We start from the raw sequence: 21,154 nt of genomic DNA, 5'->3' as shown, positions 1-21,154 counted from the left end.
TTTACATGAATGTTGAAGGAGATGTCAAAACTCTTTAAATTCAAGGTAAGGACCAACTGACAACCTCATACCCATAAATTCAAATATGGGGAGGTGTAACATTAACTCTAGTTGAAGAGTGCAGGGACTGCAAACTGAAGAAGTGCTTAACTGCTCTGATGGATCACTGCCTCCTTCTTCCCTGTTTTACATCAGACTGGTACAGTTGAATTGAACAAGAAAGACAGTGTAATGTAGCCATAGTTCATGGACAGACTGCAAATTTAACTTTTTAAGACAACCTCCCCTTTGACTTAAGTCAGTGTTGGCAGCTTAAATTAAGTAGAAGGATGTTTTTTGTAGCTTTATGTTCCTGTGCTGCAACCAGACCTGGAGAGAGTCTCTCAAAAGAAATATCGGAATGACTGGAGACATTTTGAGTCACTGGTGCTGCAGGAGAGATGGTGCTGTGGTACAGAAAGTGCTTGGTACCTGCTGTGGTACAGAAAGTGCTCAGTGGGTAATCAGGTACTGAAAAGGGACTGATGCTGGAAGCCCTGGCTGACATTAGCTTTCATCACCAAAAGGCCTGCTCCAATGTCGAGGGCTTCTCTGAAGTACACATCTTGAAACAGCCCGTTGCAAAGGGTAAAGATTACCCCAAGAAATGTTTAAGGAAACAGAGATAAGAAAGCAGTGAATTATTTTGCCCTTCTCTCATGTTGTTCTACAAAAAATGGGCAAGTTGCTTAAATACATTATTTTGGTAAGTATTTTGATGTTTAATCACTATTTGTGCAGGTTATTCTGTTAGATAGGTGTAGCCTCTGGATGTGCTGCAATCTAATTGAGAAAAATTAATTCCCAAGTATGGCTTCCTTGTGCCATACAAACCACAGCAGTAAATGTTATTGCCATCAACTTTGGTTGTCCTTTCAGTGATTTTCATGTAGGGGCTTTGTGCAGCCAAAATTATTTCCTAATCCTTTGTGAAAATAAAAAAGCAAACTCAAGAAAATAACATTATATGAAAGTTCAATCACAAGGGAATATTTAAAAGAGTTGAAAAGTTCCTGTAAGCTCCCGAAGATCATAGTGGAGTTAAAAAGAGGAGGACTGGATGGACCTCAGATAGAGTCAGGTAAAATTATTCAAGAAGATAAGTGATATTTTCAACTTCAGAAAACTGAGCATGCACATTTGGAGAGTACTGCTGTTTCTTTAAACAGAAAAAAACATGTTGTGAGATCTACTGATAAATTCAACAAATGCAATTTTGTACCTATTGCAGGAAACAAGCCTGACATTTAAATGAATGCCCACAGCAGTAGATTGAAAAGAATAGGTAGATAGCTTTATCCATTGCCAACTGTCTTTCTTGTCCCTGGTCTTTTAGAGCAGTCAGAGTTGGAATAAAAGAGGAGAGAATTTCTTCTTTTGATAGAGAAAGGACTAAAAAATTAACTCTTTTTGCTTTATTAAAATTTGGACGCCATATCTTCATTTATTATTATCATCATCTTCCATTTTTCTTTTTGGCTCTAGCACAATATTTTGAGAATAGTTGGAATCAGCAGAGTAAAACTTCAAGCAAAAGAAAAGGTCATTCTGTAGAAATAAATATCAAAAATAGGTCAGTAGCCTGTATCATAAAGCCTTCTTTATGCTGCTCTGGTAGTGGTAAAGGTTATTAAAGACCCAGAAAGAGTCCCAAAGGTTACCCCTTTGGAAAAAAATCACCATCACTGGATCGACATTGTTCCACAGCATTGCATGGAAAGCAGGGTTCTTCAAAACATAATGAAGCATGGAAAGAAGAGGAGGAGAATGGCAACCTTCAATCTAAAATAATGGAAAAAAACTCCACTCTCTTAAGCAGTTTTAGTGCATCTCCCTAGAGTGCTGAGGTTGTCAGGGGGATTGTGTGGTAGAGCAGAGAGCAGGGAAACACTGGTTCTCTGTTTTTAGGCAGGTGGCCTGCAAAATTGTTCTTGCTGCATTTGCCCCCTTCCAAAACAGGTCTTGTTTTAAAGTTGACTCAGTAGCATATGTGTCTGTGCCTTTCTTAATGTCATCTACAGAAATTTCAGTCTTTACAGACTTGAGGCTGCAAGCCTGCTTAGGTAGAAATTCATGCCTATTTTGCATTTTGTTTCCTTCTGTACTGAATGGGAAAGTTAGAGGGCATGTCTGAAGAGATTTGGTTTCTCAGGAGAGGTGCACCCCAGCTCCTGATAAGACTGAGGTTCATGGGCAGCCACTAGCAGAGTAGGGATAACTGTTACATGTGCTATTGGTTGAACTCTGCAGTACACCTGCAGTGACAAAAGAAAACCAAGTCCAGATCTGGTGCACAAGAGTTACTTCTCTGAATGGTATGTCATTTATTCAGAAATATGCATAACACTGCATGGGGAAGTGTCACTGAGTGAGATGGAAGGCCCAAAACCCCATTAGTCCCCTAGTAAATCTGCTTTGAAGACAGTAAGGACTAATCTGATCTATTGAACTTGGTACAATATTCCCCCAGGCAGATGATTTACAGTGCCTTCAAGTGCAAGTGCAGATCATTGCTGCTGCCCCCAGGGGTCAGAGAGGCAAAGCTCTGGCTGCTCAGTTTTCAGAGCAGTGGCACGTTTGAATTCTTGGTTTCAGTCGCAGCGAGAGGTTTTCATTTGGGTTGTACTTATTTTCTTTAAACTTTAATAACATGAGTTAATCACTCAAGTCAGATTTCTGCCTGCTCTGTTCAAGGACTAAAGGACATTGATGCTGTGAAATCTGAGCTGTAATCTAAACAGTGTTCAGTTTCAAGTATCAGAATAAATATCTCTGTGCATCTGAGCTTAAACTATGATTCTTTCCCTCCTGACACTCCTCTGTCAAATCCATCATCTCTCCCACATTGACAGGAAGCCTTTGACTCACGTATTGGAAAGCAGAGCAGCATCATACACGTGTGTGAAACTGGTCAAAGACAGCTGTGACTTTGCTAGAGACCTGCATACTTCCAAAAATTGAGAATAACTGTTGATGGCAAATGTACTGTGCTGAATAGAACTTGGGCCCTGGGCCTGATGGTGCAAGGCAAGAACCTGATACTGCCACCAACAGGACCAGGGAACGGTGATGGCTCTGGGGACCTCCCTGCTCACCCAGACACTCAGCTCCTGTGGCACAGGCTAAGCCCAAAATTGCTGGTTTAAATAATCCCTGCTAAACTAGTTGAGCTCTGCTATGAGTAGGATCTGTCCTTTTGTTGCAAGACACAGAAGAAAAAATCTATGATTCACCTGGACTCAGGGGACTGACATGCCTTTGTATTATCATTGTTGCTGCAAAAGTCAACTCTTATTTGTGCCACACAAATTTTCAGACTGCATTAGCATCTGTGTGATGCTTTGCCATACTCACTGCTGAGCAAAGGTTATTGCATCCTGTGTAAAATCAAGAGGTGCACTACACTGGAAAAATGTTATTTTGCATCAACAACCGTCTTGAACCTGCCCATGTCAGCCTCCAGACTGTTTCTGGGACAGAGCCATGCTATGTTCCTCCTCATGGAAAAATCACATAAATAATAAATAATGAAGAAAAACTGGGAACGGGCTCACATAGGATTCAGATTTCTGATTCTGAAGCCTTTATCCAGTCAGTGGGAAAACTGCTGTTCTTTTTAGAACATTGTGTAAATTAAGAGTTTATTTACAGATAAAGAAATAACAGAAGAGTGCAATGGTATAAAACTTCACATACTGACTCTACTTCCTCAGAAAGAGTAGGTAGTCTGTTTGTTTTTGTTGTTCTTTTAACTTTGTTTTTTACTCAATATTGACAATATTTTTTTATCTTGTTTTGTTGTTTGAAGCTGAGAACCCTTTCATAGGCTGTATGCTTGGTGCCACTTGAAGATGGAAATTTATGTGGTATACATTTTTTCTCACTATGTCTTTTTGGCTAACCTTCTTCATAAAACCTCTGTCCAAAAGCCAAATATAAATTTAAAACACTAGCTTCAGTGCTGATGATTGAAGCTGCTGAACCAGTGGATGTCTCTACGACACACGCATATCATATTCTGGTTTCAACCTCTGAATACATGAGCTTCTTTCCCCCCCCTTCAAAAAGGTGTGGTTGGCCAGTGGAAGTTCTGTCCTGCAGCTCCTATTGCTGCCAGTTTCTCGTGTAGTAAAGTCTATGATTCCAGTGGTGCTGTAAACTTCATCATTTCTGAAGGCATTTCTGCACATGCTGGACTGTAAAATGACACTTGCCAGGTGGTTTCTGTGCTCAAGTACATCTGCTTTACCTCTCATAACTTATTCTGATTGTAAATGCTGTTGGTCCTGGCCCTGAGCCTTGCTCTTACTTTCACCATTGATTAATGAGTGCAGTTTCTGAAGTCTGCTCTGAAATTACACCTAGTTACAGTGCTCTGGGTGAGGTAGAGAGGACTTTCACACTGTTCCATATTGTCTATGATTTCAGGTAAGAAAATATTACATTGCCAAGCACAGTATCTCTTATTTATTGGATGACTCCCCTTGGTTTTTATAAAAATTGTTGGAAAAAATTAAATGGAAATTACTTAATTTGTAGGCCTATTTTGGGTCTTGAAAATTTCAAGGCAAATTTGTTTAAAATGCCAAAATATTTTAAATGTGCTGTTTCAGAAGTACCACAGGTCCTTGGAAATATCCCTTCATGGAAAGTAGCCTTCTAAATGTTTAACAGATGATAATAGGATTCAGACTCTTCAGGCTAAGAGCTTTCAGAAGTTTATTCAGTTTGTTTATCTAGGTAGAGAAGGGACACAGCATGTAATTGAATAAACAATGGTTTAATTAATTTTTCAATCTTGCAGTATAGCTAATTTGTACATGTGAATGATAACCTGTTTGGCAGATGCTGGTTTCAGATCATAAAGAGACCAAAGAAACAAAAAGTGGCTTTTCATTCCCCTTTGTACTTTACTACTAAAGAAAGTATTATAAATCTTCCAACTTTTTTATAGATAATACGGACATATTATGAAGCTGGTTGTGAAAATAGTTTGTCTTTCACTTCAACAGGAACTATACCCTTTCCTGGGGGAAGGCAGACTGAGTGTCCGGACCTGGTTTGCACAGCACTTCCAGCAGCTCCCTAGGAATATGGGCTTATTGGCAGACCCGACCAGCTGTAGGGGCTGGTACATTGCCTGGGTATATGTGTAGACACTACCAGGCTTTGGTTGGGTTGGTAGGGTTGGATGAAGCACCATAGAAACAAGGCCAACTTTTTTTTGCTTTTTCCCTTCTGAATACAGGGCTGGGAATAAGAGAGAAGTCTGAGCAAGAGGAATTTGGCCGTTCCTCCATCTAATACGTAGTTTCAAGCTTTGGGGTTGTACTTTTGGCTTGGTTTTTCGCTTGTTTGTTTTGTCTCTTTCTACTGAAGCAAACGGAGCATTTGTAAAGTGCAGATACATTCTGAAAAAACCCACAATAAACAGAAAGAAAATCACAATAATTAAAAAGACTGAGTTAAGGTCAAAGAGTTGGTTAAAGTCATCACTCAAAGTTGCTCTGTAGTTTTCCTGTGCTGCATCACAGCTTCTCAACCTTATGCTGGGCACTGCCAGTCCTGTTTGCTTGATTGTCTTTCTCCACGTCTTAGTCTTTTTTTAGAAGTCCTGAGCCCACAGCTGCATGAAGAAAGAATATACAAACACTAAGACTTCATAATAAATACAAGGTTGGTTTCAAACCTTGGTTAGGCTGAAGGAATCACACTGAGAGCTTAAAACCTCCAGTTTTTGTCGGATTTGTCTTACAGTGCCATTTTTAGTATCCTGATATTTTTACCGTTTTTAATTTGTTCTTTGGCAGTGATTTCAGGAAAAAAGGCAAGCATGAATTAACGAGAAAGTGCAGATCCTGACACAGGTGGTGTGACTAGAGGATCATAGGGGTAATTTAGCAACTAGTATGAAAAGATCTTGTCAGGAATGTTCAGGCTGTGTTTACATTGCCCTGTATGTTTTTCAGCTCCATTGATATGGAAATACAGTGAAGATCTAACTGCAAGAAGAATTTGGATGAGTGTTAATTGAAATAAGTAAAGCATCAGCAAAGATTTTTTCATTCTAATCAGACCAAGCATGTCGGAAAGTCATTGGTTATAGAGATTACATCATCTGGTAGCATCTGTAGATCACGTGGATTGAAAACAAGCAAATCGTTTGCAAAGAATTAGAATAATAGTAGGTGTAGAAAGTCCTAAGCAAGTTTTAAGTCTCCAGGAAAGGTGTTTCTGGCCTGCACCATTCTGAACAATAATCAACTAATACCACAACTAATCTCTCTCTTAGTAAGATCTGCATAAGAGAAAAGTAACAGAGGGGATCTCTCATCTCCTTCCAGAGCCATAAATTTTGGGAAAGAGCGAGCATAAGGACACATCCACAGATGTGCAACAGCAGCCAGAAGCTGGGAAATTGAGGAAGATGTTGGCCCAAAACAGAAAAGTCAAACTGAAGGCTCAGCAAGCAAGATGTTAAGAGTAAAAACCAGCCCCCACCTACCATGTGGCTGATACGGAACTGGGAGTGGAAGCTTTTGAAGTGTTGGCTGGATCTCTGGTGGGAAGGCTGTGTTCTCTCCACCCATTCACTGGAAAAGCCTCTGGTGTTTACTGTTGGCTTTACTTACTTCTGGAATATCCTTTGTGCTAATAGATTTGTCTCTGGGCCAATACAGTAAGAAGTTTCTTCTGAAAAAGAAAAAAGACAAAACCAGAAACAACAAAACCAACAATTAAAACCACAATAATAGGATTTAGAAACAAAACTAAATAAGTTTGTAGTAGCAGACTGGCTGTTAACCTTTTCTGTACACATATTGTTGTGATTTATTTCTGGAATATGTCACTAAGCTCTAGGTTTATTCATGAATACTCTGAGAAATTTACTTTTCTTTTATTATAGGACAGAAGATCCCACAACTCTCTGATCTTTTCTTTCACTTTCTGCCTTATAGTTTGAAAGACTTTTTTTTTTTTTCTCCTGGCTCCCCTGAGTTATATTGCTTGGCTTTTTACAGAAGTACAATTTCTGTACCAAACTCTTCTCACATAATATAACTAAATCCATATGTCCAATTGATACAACTCAACACAAAACTCTGGCAGATGCCCTCTCAGAATCTGGCTACCACTTTGGCATTTTTCAGTCCATGCAGTTTTTTAAGAGATTTTTGCACATGCAGCTCTAACATTTGGCAGTGGGAAATCAGAGTACCTTCTTTCCTGCTGTAGATCTTAAATCATATGTTAAAGACTTGGTTCCCAGTTTTTGCATTCAAAGCACAGTGACTTAAAAATTAGCTGTCCTGTTTTCCTAGTCCTTCCTGTTTTTTAAAGACATGCTAAAAATTTGAAGACATTTGTTTAAAAAGGTATGGAAACGTCAGCATTTTCCTAATGTTCCTCTGTCCTAATTCAATTGCTTTGAAACACAAGTTGCATCAGCAGCTGGTACTTGGTTGCAGATGTTGTTCTGATTCTTACTAAGCTACATGAGAGCTGAAGAAATGGAAGCACTGGGTTGTGGGTTGTGTTTGTCCATCACATTTCACAGCAACTCATCTTCTCCATCAAAATTAGCTCTGCCAGTTTTCTGCTTTTGATTTAGACAGAAAAAAGCACGACAGTATTCAAGCTCCTGCAACAGTCAAAGTCTGTTCAATTTCCTTATCTGAAAACTGCCATTTTGGTTCATGTGCCTGTGAAATGAAGCTCTGTTTTCATGTGTCCTTGTTCTGTGACCAAACTCCGTAAATGAAAAAGATTAAACACAACAGACGAGCTCACAACGTACTTCTACTGCACTGATCCTGAAAAAAAAGTCAAGCTGTTAAAACTGTCTGAGCTACCAAAAGGAGTTGTGAGGAAGTATGAGTGTTTCCAAAGATATTTGGAAAGAATACGTGTTTATATAGTAAATTAATTTCAAACAAAAGCAATTTATCTTGTCTGAAAATTTGCATGGGTTTAATGCAATTGAATTAGAAAAACAAGAACAGGATGCTTGAAAATTCTTACATATTTAAAAGCAGCACTAGACACTTTCTATTTTAGAACAAGATTTAATTGCTTTCTGTAAAATGCATTGGCAGGACAGTCATTTTCTCACCAGCAGGTAACAACAGTTCCAAAAAATGTGGTTTCTCCAACGTAGCTGTAGGAACTGTTGCTACCTAGAAACTAACATGGTCATTAATCAAAACAAAAAGAACAAACTGTTATAAAAAACAACAATTTTGCCAGGCAAGTACTTTGAGTCTGCCTAAAACAGATGATCAGAACATACTATTCAGTTCTTGGTTTATTGTCTCCATAAAAGCTTGGAAGAATACGTCTGGTCCAGTAATTTATTTTTTTTCCAGGCACAAATATAATGGACTTCTGTAAGTGGTTTCAGGGATTTTTTTTGTGGACTTTTTTTGTCTGTTGATTGTTTGGTTTGGGTTTTTTTTTTTTTTGGTTGGTTGGGTTTTTTAATCTTTCTAGTTCTTGAAACATTTTTACCTTATTGTGTCTGGCTTATTGCTGTGGTGGTTCAAGCACATGCATTGTCCACCTTGATTGCATTGGAAGTGCTGGAAAGGAGTGAACACCGATGGGAAGTTTCACTGAGGGTGTTATAATCAATAGGTATGTTGCTGGTGATAACATGGAAATGTTTAGGATGATCTGAAGTAGTCTTAAGGATAATAGGGTGAAAACAAGCAGAAGGAAATTTATGCAGATTCTTGGGGAAAAATACTCTTCGTATTGCATCCTGTTAAATTCCATAAAAGGTCACTAGGGAACAGGGGCTTGGAGTCATCTCAGACTGAAATTTGAGGTTCATTTGCAGGAAACTGTTTTGTCAGGATAAGGGACTCTTCTGATCCAAGATTAATCTTAACATTTATAGCAAATGTTGTGATTCCATGGGCCTTACTGAGCATTGGTACCTTTCTCAGTTTGAGTGTCCAAGTGCCGTTTCAAACCAGCACTGGGAATCCCTCTTCACTGGTGATAATACCATTCATCTGGAAAATATTAATTGAACTGAGAGACATTTCAGAGACTAAGGCACTATGGTGTTGTCTTAGCAAGCATATAAATTATATAGATCTTTCTTAAGCAGAGGTCTGTAATTGGAGCTCAAGCAGCCAATTTTCTCCTAACTTACAGTAAATGGGAGAGAGGAAATAAATTAGTTAGAAACCTGAGCTTGAATAAGAATTTATTTGGTTAGAAATAATTCAATAGTCACTCAACTATTTATTTTGGGTTTGTATTCCATTTCAGAGGCTGTACAAAAAGGGAGTACAGGAATTGAATTAATGGAAAAATAAAGTGAAATTCAGATATGGTATTGTAAAATGTTAAATATTAATATTGTACATTTATCCTACATGGGCTACTTATTGGTTCCAGTAAGCTGCTTCTTTCATCCCTGTTATGCTCAATTTGATTTTGCTTTCCCTTTTTTATAGGGATACATTTTTAAATTATGTGCTAGTTTACTTGTGACTCCTGCTCTTCTAAATAGTTGAGGATTTGGAAAACCATGTCTTACTTTTTCTACCCCTTCACAGTGTTGTAGAGGCTGAAGAAGTATTTCTAATTTCAATTTCAATTATTTTTAGGCTAAAGGAGTGACTGAACACAGATTACCTCCTCCTGGTCCTCCCCCAGGCAATGTACCACTGGCAAAAAGAGAATACTCTAAATTCCTTTGCTGTACAGTGATCTTTGTGTCTGTTATAACAAAGGCATTATAAGAAGTTTTTAAATATTAAAGAATGCAAGATTTTTCTTGTATAGAATCTGCACAGCTAGAGAATTATAAAAAAAGGATTTATAAGGCTTTTTGCTCATTTGCTTGATAAAACTAACAGAAACACTCAATAAAAAAGAAAAGAGCTTGCTCGGTTTGGTATGCATACCAGGATGCTTGGTAAGCTGCCCAGGTGGTAAAAGAGTGTGATCCTTTCTATGGCATTCTTGTGAATGATACCTTGCATTACATCCTGGTTAGAGAGAAATTTTTTTGGATATTGTTCTGAAGAAGTTAGGTGACAACCTTCAAAGTCATTTCTTTGAAGAATCTGGTAGACATTTTTGACAGTACCTTGCTTTTATTATTGTAGAGCATTTTTCTGATGAACCAATGTAAGTCACTCACACAGAAGTTCCATTCTATGACTCTTTGAGGTTAGTTTATTTACTTTTATATTAATAAAAAGCAACAGAGAGAAATCATGAATGTGTTACTTTCCAATTCATATATTATAGCATCATAAATAATGCTATATCAAGTTGTTACTTAAAGCAGATGTACTTTTATATAATAAGATTAGACTTTGATAAAACTGATGGGTAGAAAAACTGCCTTCACCTCTCCCTCTTGCTGTCATCTTTATTCAGTGTTTGGAAGCCAATGACCTGTAAGAGTCTCTTAGAAATCCCAACGTGATATGTAGGAAGCAGTCAAGTGTCACTGCTGGTCTCTGGCTTGTACAGCTTCTCAAATCCCACAGATGTGATTTAAACAGCTCTAAACCTGCTTTTACACAACACTTGTAAGGAAGCCAAATTGCCCTTTTCTAAAGCCTTGAATTCATAAAAGACACAACCAGTATAAAGCCACCTTGAGTCTTCTTAATACTTGTTCAGCCTTAGGCTAAATACAACTCACCATGGCTGAGCTCTCTGACTCTAAAAATGCTTCAATGAATAAGTTCAAGTCTTTTCTGAATACTTCTAGATATTATTTTCTGGTATCTTGAGAAACTTTTTTTTTTTATTTATTGTGATCAGTACAATCCAAAAGTGACTACTTTCTTTAGGCTTACACTTACATACCTTTAGCTTCAAATCTGCTCAAAAATAACATACTGTTGGATAATATGGTGCATAAAAATCATTCTGCCTTTGAACTTTATTTGACCTATCAAATTACTAGTAAAAATCACTTGTAGTCTGAGCTCACAAAGATAACAGACTGAGGTTTTCAGTCAACTTCTACAGCAAGCTCTGTGACATTGACTTAAAACACTCTCTGACCATTTATTCATTACCAAGAAATCAAAATAGTTTGTTATTCAAATGAGCAAATGCAACAATACATTATTACTGTCAATTCAGTAGCTTCCCAGCCCATTTCTAAATTAACTGGTTTAACAAACTAATTTTCTTCCTAGAGAAGACGGCCTGGAAAAAAAAGCAAAACAAAACCAGACCAAAATCAAATAAACAAATAAACACCACAAAACCCCCCCAGTGGTATTTAGAGTTATGAGGCAAATTTACAGAAGTGTGGCATGCATTTATACACTGAAAGAGATGGAAGATAAAAGCACAGACTGTAGGACCAGAACTTCTTGACTCAAACCAGAATTCTTAGACTAAATCAAAATGAGTAGTTAGGTGTTTGATAGATGTAAACTAGCATGTAATTACCTGCACCAGACAACATAATTTGATATTAAACCCTTTGAAGAGCTTTCTTTATTTTTATGGATATAATCTGAAAGGATTACAGCTCTTATCCTCACCTTTGTGTTGACTGCAGCTCTATGGAGTAGTATTTAGTTCTGCCTTTAGCAAAGTTCTCATGTGTTGTTTTGCAACATTGGTGTTGCTAACTGATCTCCTTCTGTATCCTGATAAAATGAGTGCCACTGGCATCAAAAGGTTCTTATCATGAAAGTATCGTGAAAATAATATTTAATTAAATGGCATTTGTAGTGTATTTTTTCTCTTTCATTGTTCCTCCTGTAATTACCTTTCTTCCTCCTTAGTTATGTAGAAATTTCAGTCCAAGAAGCACTGGATGAGGCTCCAGAGGCAGCAGGTGAAAGGAATAGTCAGAGAAGCACTGGAAGGACATCCCACCAGCAAATATGGAGATCTGACCTAGGTACTTGTATGTCTGTCAGTTTGTCTGTCCGATGTAGACACATATCTCCAATCAGAGTAAACTGGTTTATGTATTTTTTACTCAGAAGAATATTATGAAGAATATATTATCTTCTCTGGTTGCTTCATGTAAATAGGCCATTGTTGAGATGGGACAGAAGGAAGGGGTGTAAAGCAAATGTATATAATTGCCATTTCCACTCTCCCATGGGCAGCAGTGTCTGTGTGAACTCAGAGTTTGGAAGTGCTCGGAAAAGTGTAGGTAATCCTGTGCATCACCAAGTACTCATTCCCAGTGGGGTTCCCATTTCTCCTCATTCTAAGAATTTCTGCAAGTCTAGGAAATAAGCTGTATTTCATTACAGTTTATAACTAGATTTTTTTCATCATAAAGTTTAGAAGATTAAGTATTTCTGCAATAAAATTAATCTTTGTTTATACATTCTATTGCATGTGCTAGTTTTTCTTATCACAGGAATTAACCTCTAGTACCAAAACTCACCATAAACTGTAAAAATTAAAGAGGACACTAAAAACATAGTATTAAAAAAGACATAAATCAAATTAAAATTAACAATAAGTTTTCTAGTTGAGCTGTTTATTGCCATTCATATTAAATTTTATGGGAGAATAAAAATGTCTGTTATTTCTGTGCATCTGACCATAAAATTGCAAACTTACCCATTAGTTAGAATAATGATGTTCAAAGCAAACATGCATTCTGAATGACCAAACCATCTGAAATTTAAAAATATTTGAAATTAATGACATGGAAAACAATATATTTAAAACAAATCTATACAAAGTTAATATATTTCAATGTAAGTAGGTTAGGCATTATCAAATATTAGATTACAAATTCTTATCTGCAATAAGAAATCTCCATTAGCATCATTTACAAGAAGCCTTTCACAGAAATACACTACTCAGAGTAATTAAATCTCTTGAGTCACAAGTATAGCAAGTATCTGAAAAGTGATACAAAATCGCTGGCAGAAAATTTGACAATGACAAAAAAACCCCAATAAAGTAGCAATAAATAATGGTGCTAGGTAGGTCCTACAGCTCAGCTTCAGTGAGCAAGCATGTTTACTGTAACAGTGCAGATTATGGTTTCTGCAGAAGAAGAAACCTTTATGACTAAATACTCAAGTTTGTATATTCAGTAGAAGTTTGCTGTTTTAGTTGTGTTGCTGTTCTATGTGTCCTGAGTTTTTATTTGAGTCTGGGAATTTAAAAGCCTCAAAAAAATTGAAATAAGTCAGACTGGTTTTCACATCAAAATGTAAAAGGGGTGAGTTTCACAAGGTTGCAACAGGCAGCCAAAATCGGAACTGTTGTTTCTAAGCCTGATACCAAGGCAGTCGTAAGGATCTGAAACCTGTGATATGATTTGCACCATATCTACTGCTTTTTGAAACTAGATAAGTTTTCAGTAATCTTCTATTTATTATGTGCTTTCTCTAATTCTAATATTTAGCCTCTAATCTTGCTCTTGTTAAAACATCCTGTTGTTACAGAACTTCACTTTGTGATGATTCACCGCACCAAGGTGTCTTTCTGTTGAATTATGACAGTGTTGCTGAGTCTTCATTCTTTATTTCATGACATATTTAAAGATAAATAGTTCATACCTGAGATGCAAATTCTTTTATGTGACTAAAATACGTGATAACCAGCTCAGACTAATTCATTTCTCTGTGACCTTAGGCAGGACAGTTCAGTTCTCTGTAGCTAACATTCTTCTCTATAAAATGTGAATGGTACCACTTCATTTGTTATCTAAAAAGAAAGCAACTGCAGAGCTTTTTGCCTCTAGCACTGTGATAATGCCAATCTGAGAGGCATTACTGTTCATGATCAAAGAAATTAAAAAGTACTACATGGGACTAAGCAAGTGCTCTGTACAAGTTGAAGACTTTGTGTGTTTTACACCTAGACACAAGCACTTCAACCTTTGAGTACTTACACAGAGATTTGGGAGTTTGTTGTTTACTAGCTTAAGACAACCAAACAGTTGGTTTTCTGTTCATTACTGAACCTGCCATGTAAAGAGTTCAATTTGTGAATGGATTGCATTTGATTTTCTTGGTGAGGGGAACAAAGATCTCAGTCAATAGGGTCTCTGGAGAGGTGCCTGTGAAGTCTAAAATGCCTTTAGGAAAACTGCAAAATCTCCAACCTGTCCATTTCCACCACATTGAGAAATTCCACACCAGCAGCAGCATGACTGGGCTGCAGCCATCTGTATGGAGTTTGTTTTCTGAGGTGTGAGCCTGATGAATATTCTTCATTTAACAGTGGTTTTTTATGATTTAACATTGTTGTTTTAGTTATCAATATTTACACCTTTCAGAAAATTGAGTGTTGGTAAATGCAAAATAGGCACAAATATCTTTCATGTCTCTAAGTGGGGAGAATGATAAAGGCCATAATTTGGTTTTAATTTTTATTGTCATTGTCAGTCTTGTGTATAAACCATTTCTAACTGCCTTGCTCTAAGGGGTTGGATTAATATTTTTTTTTTCTCTTCTAAACTACTCAGAAATGCAGTTCATTCTTTTTCTCATTTTATGACTTTTCTATTTTTATGACTTAAAAAATTATTTATTTTTATGATATCACTTACTGTGGTATTAGACTTCCTCTAACCCACAGTTTATCTCCATCTTATCTTGCAGACTCATAGGAAAGTTCCTCCTCTCACAGGTACACTTCATCTCACATACAGATACCTCCTTCCTGCTAAGCTGTTATTAAACAACGTGTAGTTGTGCTTCTATCCATTTGAAAATCACAAAGCACCAAATACACTTAGAATGTATCAATTAATTTAACTCACAGTTTCTTCTGTAAAGGATTGTAATTGCTTAGGACATACCTTCATGTTGTGCTTTCCATGTAGTTTAGAGACATCTAAGGAAGGCTTCTGTAGCCTAGTTACAAAATAAGCATGGCTCAGTTCTTACAACTTTCTTTAAAGAAAATCTACAGAGGTATATTTATAGATAGATAATATTTTTGTAATTTGTTATTCCGACTACTTCCCAAATTTAAGCACATCTTCAGAATATTATTCTGCTGTACAGCAGGATTTTTGCACTATGTTAGCTGGAAGGATGTCTGCCTATGAGAAATACTGTTTTGTAAAGCCTTATGTACACAGGTGAGACCTGGGTGTAAACTATTAAAATCTTTCCTTCTGGTCCTGCACTCTGGTTTCCGGGGAGATGAAGCCAGGGCCATGCAAACTTCACCATTACTTCTCTGGTCTGACTCCTGATCTGGGTAACCAGGAACCTGAGACTCACCAAAGCAACCAGACCACCCTGAGAAAAGTATATGGTTATCTGAATTTGGATTTTGAACTTGCATGTGCTTTCAGATAAAAAGGAACACCTTGTAGGACTCTAACAGGCACACTTAAATAATAGTAGCATTTAAAGTTCAGCTCTTTTTGTTTTCCTTTATAAATTGGGCTTCATTTGGGGGATTTGATTTACATGAAACCTGGAAGAAGACAAGGTTGCTATTGTATTGTTCTGTTATTGCCATATAATGCCATCCATCATAGATTAAAAAGGTGATGGTATGATGTTTCTCTGTTTGGGTGCAATGATATTCAATATGCTTTTTGGAGAGCTCTATGGTCAAAGTCAGAGAAACCAGAGCTTTTCTTCTGACCTTTCTCATGTCCTTTGTAGAATTCTGATAGAGTGGGAAAATGACTTCTAGGTCTGTAAGGTCTTCTTAAAACAAATAAAGGGATGTGGATTTGGTATCAGATAGCCAATATCTTGAAGAACAAGAAAGCATTTAAAAGTTGGCACGGATTGAGTCTTTTATTTAAATTCTGATGTGCTGTAAATAAATTTTGAGTGCCCTAAAATCAGTGAAGTAGAACACTTCAGAAAAGTTTTAGGGATGACATTACTGTTCTCTGAAGAGATGACTTCATTTCATCACTATTTTTTCACTCCCTACCTCCAGTGTGGAAGTGCTCTTGCCCAAAAAGAGAGCACCTGAGAGAGGGCAGGCAGCTTACAGTTGTTTTTGCATCCTGCTCTGGGCTGCCTTTTTTTCCTTGGTACTTTATAAATTGATCTCTGCTTATAGACAGAAAATGCCTGTGGGTTGTAAGATTGTACAGATTTAGCCTGCTTTGTATAAAAGAAAGTATAATGCAGGATTCAGTGAAAAGATAGGCAAATGGCTTTGCTTCTTGTGCTTTCCTTTTTAAAACTTAGAGAGTAACGATGCTCTGAGTGTACTGGAGAGCTTGGGACATAGACTGGAAGATTTATTTGAAGTTTTTATTGTTGGGCTTGTTCTGCATCTGTCTGATCCATCTGCCTAGGTCTGATCATGTCTGATCTGGGTCACAGAACCAGATGAATGTCTCTGCCCTTAGCCTGAGTTGGGAGATTTTTTAATGTACTTTTTATCTGTCCTTCACTGATGTATCTACTGCTTGGCCCAGAATATTCCCTTACAATTTTTTAAACACATTGCTCCCTTTTTGTTTTGCAGGATATACAGGGAGAAAGTCAATAGTGAATAAAATTTAGTAGCTGTTGATGTGCTACTAAATAAAAATAATTCAGTATCTATACAGCAAGTCTGGTTATCATAAGCAGACATAAAAAGCAATAAAAATTTAATTAAACAAGTTGTATTATTGTTATCCTTCAACCTCAAATAGAGCAGGAAATAGTAATATTAAAACTGCTGAATCACATACTAGGAGATTTGCAGACATTTATAATTCAATGCAAGAAAATAAGTAAGAAAATAAGTAAGAAAATAAGTAAAATTAGTTTTAAGTTGAACTAAGTCAATGGTTATAAAATGAAGTTGCCTGAATTACGTTCTCCCTGAGAAAAGGCATGTCTTACCAGAGAAGAGACACGAAAAATAAATTACTTTGCACCATAGATACGCTGTACTGTATACGTATGGGAGGCACCTGTAGCTGTTCTAAGAATGCTCTGTCTAGAAGTACAGGAATATGGAAGATGATTCAACTGGTTTTTTGCTTCCACAGTCTATTCCTCTGCCAGGCTTAGTTTGAGCACAGCAGAATTGTAAGCCCAGTGCATATCACAGAATGATATTTCCGATCATTTAGAACACAGAATCTATAAAATATTCATAAAACCTCTGCAATTTGAATTAGCCTTTCAAGTAATGAAAAAATACATCAAAGGAACACAATAAATGAGGGTGTCCCTCTACTACATGTGATATGAAGCATAAGGATTTCTTTTAAATATTTGATTCATGAAAAGTAAATGAGACATTTTCTGATGCAACAATTATGGAATTTCATAGAGTATGAAAGAGTAACAGGAAAGATACTGTGTTATTGTTAACGGCTCTATTTCTTACCGTCTAAACTAATGAGCACCTTTGATCTTCTCTGATTTCTTCATGCTTCGTTGTTTCCATCATTGTCAAAAGCCTGCTTCTTCACTTCTCTTGGAAAATAATCTACATAATGCAAAGTGACTGTTTGTGGAGTGCAGTGAGTATTCCACTAACCAGGAAGAAAGGGCATCATCTGATAAAAGGAGACACATCCTTGAGACAGCTACAAAATTAGATAATTTTAGCAGAGAGCAGATTTTTTTTTTCCTGCCAGTCAGGATTTAAACAAAGAAATCATCTCACATTTGGCAAACAATTTTGCTTCTCTAAAGGAAAACATAACACTGAATGAAAAAAGTTAAGGGTTTTTTTTTTTTCAGATAATGTTGTTCTTTGAACATTTTTAACTGCCGGTTTAATGAAAAAGCAAAAAAACTGAAAAACTATAATAGTTATTGTTCCAGTGACATAGGCAATGTTCATGTCATCTTTTTGTGAATGCATTTTTAATTTCAGTTTTCAGATTCCTATATCACTAATTTTTGCTTTTGGTCCCCAGACACCAGATAGCTATGTAGGAGGACACCTGCCACTTTACATATTGCTGATGTACAAGTTTGAATAAATTTCTTTGAAGCATTGATGTTGGATATTAAAATGTAAGGCTCTAATCCTATAGTGTCTCTTAAATTTGAAAGTACTTCTTAATTTTAATAGTGCCTGCCTCAAGTATACCTATATAGATATTTACAGGAACAAGACTGAAGGATTTTAAAGACTTTCGATTACAAACGTGTGTGTAGGTAGCACAGGACGATTATGTTTGAATATTTCTGTAAAAAAAAATCATAATTTAAAAAGCAAATTCTTAGTCACAAATAGGTAATGTTGGCATGGTAGATTCCAAAAAAGAGAAGACCCTACATGTGATACAGGACCTCATTCATACTGCATTTGTGCCCAGCACAATTGCCATTGGCTTCAGAGGATTTACACCAATGTGAATGACGTGTGAACCCATCTGAAAGACACAGTGTTCAGGAAGGTAATTTAAAGCCTCTTCTGTCTCTAAACTGGCTGAATTTTCAAACTGCAAGCAAAGGTAAAGTGCAGCTACAACATGACCTGTCCATCCAAGGTGTGCAGGTGCTCCCTACTCAGAGGCAGTAACTTGTCTGTTCTGCAGCACATCACAGCGCCCTCCCCTTGCCGAGGGCAGCCCTCAAACCGAGTCCAGCCACTCTGTGCCTTTGTCAGCGAGACAGTGCTGGCTCCCCTGGGCCTTTGTTTGTCTGAAAGTGGGAAAATAAAGCAAAGTCTGTCTTAGGAATTGATCCCAGTGGGACCAGAAAATGGACAGAGCTGAAGAGGCCACAGATTGCCCACCTACTGCTCTGCAAAATATCTGACTAGAGAGAAGTTAATTCTGATAGTCCTTTTTGAAACTAACCTTCCTTAAACAACAACAAGAAAACAAACCAAACAAGAACCAGTTTAATTCAAAGAAGCAGTGTGAGAGATCAGCAATAAGCTAGCTTATCCCTAGAGGAAGGATAACATACTCCATTTCTCCTCTCATCATACACTCCCGGGAATATCTTGATCAATATCAGAGCTGTATGCAATATGTAAAAGAGATTACATTTCATAAGATATATTTTAAATTATACATTTCCACACACTGTATTAATATGAAATGCAATTTTATCTGATTTTAATACTTTAATGTTAGCTTCCATTATTTGCACAGTAAGCAAACAAAGAGATGCACATGAAATCTGGATTTAATTAGATAGGACATGCTATCACTTACTGACTGACATAAGTAGAATACATTAACTACAAGCATTATATAATACTTTTCTGTCCTGAGATGATGCACAGCAACACAACAGTTGCATTTAATGCTGACTGCCAAAACCCAGCTGTCTTTGTTTTCTTAAAAAAGTAGTTTTGCAGAATGTAAACTGACATTTTCCTTTTTATTATTCTTTTTCTTTTTTTTTTGGTGGCTGTGATTATTTACTAGATTTATCCACCTTTAAAAAGCATTTGTTATTTCTTTAAAATACTGTCCTTTCAGCCTTTCATTAATTCTACTTGTAATGACCAAATAAAAATACTACACAATTCTCCCATAGCTGAGTCTTGGTGCTGTTGCTGTCAGTGGCAACTTTCTTTACCTAAATGTGTTATTATTATATCACATACAAGAGCACCAGAAGAAAGAACTAAATAGAGAAGGAGTTTGAAGAAGAGAAGTTAGCAAGGCTGGGTCCTGACCCAGGGAAATGTCTGCCTCCAGGTATTTTGAAAACCTACTACAGAATGAAATTGCTTTTTCACTTTTTAGCTCCCATGGAGCATGTTCTAAATGCCTGTGTGATTCATCAATGTCCCTGATAATTCTCTGAGACATCTACTTATAGCCTTACTAATGCTATTTTGTTCCTTGCTGCTTTCTGAGCAGGCAGGTTGGAGGAGCCACGCTCTGCCGGAGGCTGGTACCTGCCGGCATTGCCCGGGCTGAGCCAGGCACTCACCCAGCCTGGTGCCTTCATGCAAAACTGCAGCCCCGGGATGGGTTTTCATTCCAGCAGTAGCACTATTCATTGTGGACAAATAACAGATGTCACTTCTTGCTGCTATGTTATGGCTCCTGGTGACCAACAAAACCAAGGGCAGTAATCAGTTGTGGTTTCTCCATTGCTCTCGGGCTGCTTTTCCTCTCTGAAGTACTGTTCTAGCCCTTTCATTACAGTGGCATCTGAGCACCTCATTGCCTTTAATCCCTCAGCAGCTTCAAAGCTGTATGCAGCACTCCAGCTGCAGGAGACCACTTCATGCACCACCATGGCATGCAGAGATCTTCAGAGGGGGGTCATGCAGGTGGTGACTGCTCAGAGGTCAGCATGAGCTCACCCAGCCACCTCCTTGGGTTCACTTTGTGTCCTGTAGCAGCCTGCTCGGACTGTGGTGAGTACCCTGTACTGTTCTGGTAGATGTGACCCTTCAGCTCACTGTAGCCACTTTCCTGATGAGTTTGTGCGGGTGGACGTGCTCACGGCACCTGGAAGCCTTGCATCCACACTGTATTAGCAATGACAGTGCTACAGGACATTTGGAAGACACAAGTGTCCTAAGGCCTGAGATTTCACCAGGGCAAGAAAGAGGATGGTGACCGGTGATGTGTTACCTCCACACATGTCCCTCTTTGTTTTCTGTTGTTTGGGTTTTTCTTCTTGGTTGTTCATTCCCGTTAGGTGAAAAGCTTTCTACACTGCAACTTGTTATACATAATTCACATAGAAAACTGTTAGGCAATATTAAAACATTTTTTATTTTATAGGAGAAGAGTCAAAATAAACCAGAACCATTGAACTCCTGCCCATCTCAAGGGGTCTGATTTCCAGTAGCTCCTTCCACTTCCACATGGCTTTTTGATTTTCCCTCACAGCAGACTCTTTCTTATGTTCAGGAAACGTTTGTATCTTTATTCATAGCTACCTACATAAATTCTTGGCTTGTTATTTATCTTTTATGATAATACCTCTTTTATCTTAAAATACTACACTGAATTTTTCTTAATTTTATGTTAAAGGTTACGCTGACAAAGGCTGATAAAACACACAGAGCATTATTTGTATTTACTTAAAAAGCTTTAGTATCTAGAACAACATCATTATTTCTATGAAGTATTATCCCATAAAGTTCATTTTGAAAGTGAATGCCATATCTCATTTTGCTTTGACATGCAAATGCATTTAAGCCTATCTATCTAAGCCTTTACAGCACATCCATCACACTAGAAGTGTGCTCATGCCAGTGAATCAAAAGCTACAGCAGCAGTTAA

At 37.3% G+C, this 21,154-nt stretch overlaps 2 long non-coding RNA genes across 2 annotated transcripts; one reads left to right on the top strand and one right to left on the bottom strand.

Annotated features, from left to right (window-relative positions):
- Nucleotides 1-4,741: 4,741 nt before the first annotated feature.
- LOC135419676 (uncharacterized) lies at nucleotides 4,742-19,302 on the bottom strand. Its single transcript, XR_010433093.1, has 4 exons — nucleotides 17,323-19,302; nucleotides 12,616-12,672; nucleotides 6,545-6,732; nucleotides 4,742-5,665 (listed from the first exon to the last, which is right to left on the bottom strand). It is a non-coding gene; the product is annotated as an uncharacterized LOC135419676 (long non-coding RNA).
- LOC135419677 (uncharacterized) lies at nucleotides 7,364-14,806 on the top strand. The gene is made up of 3 exons (XR_010433094.1): nucleotides 7,364-8,673; nucleotides 9,319-9,382; nucleotides 11,817-14,806. It is a non-coding gene; the product is annotated as an uncharacterized LOC135419677 (long non-coding RNA).
- Nucleotides 19,303-21,154: the final 1,852 nt, after the last annotated feature.

The sequence above is a fragment of the Pseudopipra pipra genome, chromosome 10 (assembly GCF_036250125.1).
Source record: "Pseudopipra pipra isolate bDixPip1 chromosome 10, bDixPip1.hap1, whole genome shotgun sequence".
NCBI classification, from domain to species: Eukaryota; Metazoa; Chordata; class Aves; order Passeriformes; family Pipridae; genus Pseudopipra; species Pseudopipra pipra.
The sequence above is the reverse complement of the archived record's forward strand: the minus strand, read 5'-3'. Positions and strand labels throughout refer to the sequence as shown.